The 3,413-nt window shown below is 41.3% G+C and overlaps 1 long non-coding RNA gene across 1 annotated transcript; it reads left to right on the plus strand.

The window, feature by feature from the left end:
- The first annotated feature begins 556 nt into the window (after positions 1–556).
- On the plus strand, positions 557–3,073 carry LOC111025111 (uncharacterized). Its single transcript, XR_002603455.2, has 3 exons — positions 557–1,436; positions 1,523–1,563; positions 2,766–3,073. It is a non-coding gene; the product is annotated as an uncharacterized LOC111025111 (long non-coding RNA).
- The last annotated feature ends 340 nt before the right edge of the window (positions 3,074–3,413 follow it).

Here is a 3,413-nt window from a genome sequence, read left to right on the forward strand (position 1 = left end):
TTTGATGAGCACCGAGCTGACAGATTTCGTTCGGTTCAGTACTGCTCAGAACGTCCACAGGCCGCAACCCCAAGAGGGGAGAGTGTAGAGCCCCAACGTTTAGAGTAGTGCGACCTTCGAACTTTTGAGGACGAAACTTTTTAAGGTGGGCAGTTTGGAACGCCCACCTTCTCTAGCTAGTTTATATTAAGATTTAATTTCGATCTTTGCATTTTTCCCCTAATCTGGTAATTAAATTCTTGGATTTATAAGTTGGATTTCTAATTTTGGCTAAATTAGAATTAAGTTTAATTTTATTGGATTAAGGTAATTTAACTTCTCGATCTGTGTAGGAGATTTTTAGTTAAATCTTAAATCCAAGGTTTTTAGGATCTTTCATTTCTACTTTTGGTTTATTATTTTTGGGTTTTAGAGTTTAAGTAACTTTTTTTATTTGGGGTTGTTGGGAGTTTTAGTTGATTATTAAGGTATAATTTTGGGACTTCTTGTTTTGGGCCATTGTGTCATTTAGTTTGGTCTCCTTTAAAAAATTGGGATTTGGGCTTTTAGTTTTAAAACAAACTAAAGAAAAAGAAATTAAAACAAATGAAACCTTAGGTCTCCCTTCTCTTCTTCTTCTTCAAACCCCCCCTCAGCCGCCGCACCCCCTCTTTCTTGTTCTCCGGCGACCACGTTCTCTAGCGAAGTAGCGAACGACAGTGACCTCAGACGGTGGCATAATAATCCCAACCATGATCTCGCGGCAGCGGCGCATCCGTCGATGGTGGGTTGTTGTTTTTGTATCAGGATCAGTGTCCCAGCGGTGCACGGTGGCGGCGTTCCTCAACCTGACGACAACGACGCCTGTAACACGCCGCTCATGAGCCCGATGGTATCTCCACGGTCGGGCGATTGATTCTACACCAACGTGTCTCCAATAGCGGAAGCAGCAACCAAACGATGGTGTTTCTCCTCTATCGTTGGCAGTACGTACGAACCCACGGTGGAGCGACTCGAACCTGCGAACAGCGGCAGTTTGATCAGTAGCGTCTTCTTCTCCGGTGTCATTGCGTCGGTTTTGCGGCGGCCCAAGCATAGAATGTGTGCAGCAGCAGCTTCGTGTTTCTACTTTTTGATTTGGTGCTCTTTTGACAGCTACGTCGATTCAGATCTGTAGCAGTCTATTGGAACTCGATGCCTTACACCCTAACTCTATAGAGGCGGCGATCAGGAGCGTTTCGACATCAATTTCACGAACAACAGCGTTTTTGTGGCATTTTTTGCATTTTGGTTATATTCGGCGCTTACCCACACCCATTATGAGCTTGGTCATTGCTACCCACCCTATCCCGACGTTGGATAAGCAAGCCTGAACCTCATCGACGTTGTTTAAGCAGTGTCGAAACACTTCTTAAGTGACCCAACGATGACCCAAGTGTTTCGACATGAGTTAGTAGGTAACGGATCACCTAAACTTTGTTTCGATGCAAATTAAGTGTTTCTAACATGAACTCTAATAAAGTTTGGTTGCTTTTGGATTTAGGAACCCTTCGACAAGTTTAGTAGCGCTTTGGGACTTTGTTTGTAAGTAGTTTCTTACTGAGGGGATTGATTGTTGTGTGTTGCTATGAACAGAATGTTTGTTTGTGTGCTTATGAGTGTTGTTGCTTGATTGCTTGCGGTTGGTACTACTTTATACATATTGGTTGTGTTCTATTTACTATGAAACTTCTTAGAGTATTGGATGCGTTTCTGGATATATGTTAGCAACGTCTCTTTTGTGAATGATATACGCTGTGGTGTGTAAAGCATGCTGAATGTCGAGAGAAAGGTGTTCTTATAACGTTGGATGGCCATGTCTGGATGATAGTTGCATATGTTTCGTGTATAATGCATGTGTATTGTTGTGAGATAATTTCTGCATGGGTTATGCCTCAGAATCATGTAGGACTCTGGTGAGAGTTTCAGGATTTAATGAAGTGTGTGGATGAGTAACAGGGCTAGAGGGCTGGCACGTCACTAGTTGGGTATCGAGGCTCCAGGTACAAAGGTCGGGGTTCGATACCCCAACTTGGTAGAGATGAGTGTCGAGGCTCTGGGTACAAAGGTCGAGGGTTGGCACGATGATTCTAATTGTTGAATTAGTATAGGGTGTTTATATGGTGGCGGTTAAGGACCAATACGTTGAGTAGTCGTCGATACCTTGGGGATAAATTTCAAGGGTCGATGCACAGTTCAAGGCCTTGGGAATAAATGGCAAGGTCGAATGCCAAGCTTCTGTAGATGAGTGTCGAGGCCTTAGAGATAAATGACAAAGACCGATACGATTCGAGGAGTTGGACTTGGAGGACTAACATAGTGTGATGGGTTAAAAGTAGCTTGGAGGCCAAGGACCAATATGTTGAGAAGTAGTTGAAACCTTGGGGATAAATGTCAAGGTCCAAAGCTGAGCACCGTAGAGAAGTATTGATGCCTTGGCTATGTGAGGTCAGGGGTTGATTTAACTCGAAGGAATAAGTCTTGGAGGAATCAGGAAAGAGAACTAGTGACTTGAGATCTGAGGATGAGTTTGACATGTATGGTGCATGTTTAGTTAAAGTTATGCATAAACTGCTTCTTTTACTATGTTTCTTTTCTTTTAAGGCTCGAAGTTTATGATAAGCATGACGTGCTGATTCTTTGATAAGCATGATGTGTTGATTGAAGCATGCTGTTTGTGCATGACCTTTTAGATAACGGCTGCTTACTGGGTACCGTGGTTGTACTCACCCCTCTTTTTCCCCCAGTTTTGTAGGTAACGAGTTAACTACTGGAATGGTGATGGCGAGGAGAAGACTTGAATAGAGAGACCATTTAACGCTGCGTTGTTAAGTTTCAATTTGGATTGGATAGTTATAGTTGTTTATTGCAACTTGAGTATGTTATTAGATTAATAAATTGGGTTGTTAAGTTCCATATTTAAAGGATGTTTTAGGATTGACAGTTCGTTATTCTTTTGAGAACATTAATTTGTTTAGCTTATTGAACTGTGGTGATGTAATCTATTGAGGATATTTATCAACATAATACATTTGTTCAATGTGAACTTGAGTTAGCTTTTGCTTTGCTGGTAATTCAGAAAGTTAGATTCGTGTAGTGGGTGGTTTATGATTAGGGAATATTTCATTGAGAAGTTTATAAGGTTGGATTGTTATTAAATTATTAACTGTGAAGAATTCGAGTTTCGTTAGAATTATAGTGTTGTCTGGTTTGTTTAGTTCAAGCTTTTGTAAGTGTTACTAATTAGAGTAGTGCAGTGGAAGCGTGGTGAGAATTTGTAATAGTTTGTATTTCTAGTGGTTTAATTGTCTAGTACGAGTGAGTCTTTTTAGGTGATTTTAGTAACGTGCCTCATCTTCAGTTGTTAGAAATTTGGGGGCGTTACAGAGAGGGTC

The sequence above is a fragment of the Momordica charantia genome (genome assembly GCF_013281855.1).
Source record: "Momordica charantia cultivar OHB3-1 chromosome 1 unlocalized genomic scaffold, Mcharantia_2.0 BLBB01000001.1, whole genome shotgun sequence".
NCBI classification, from domain to species: Eukaryota; Viridiplantae; Streptophyta; class Magnoliopsida; order Cucurbitales; family Cucurbitaceae; genus Momordica; species Momordica charantia.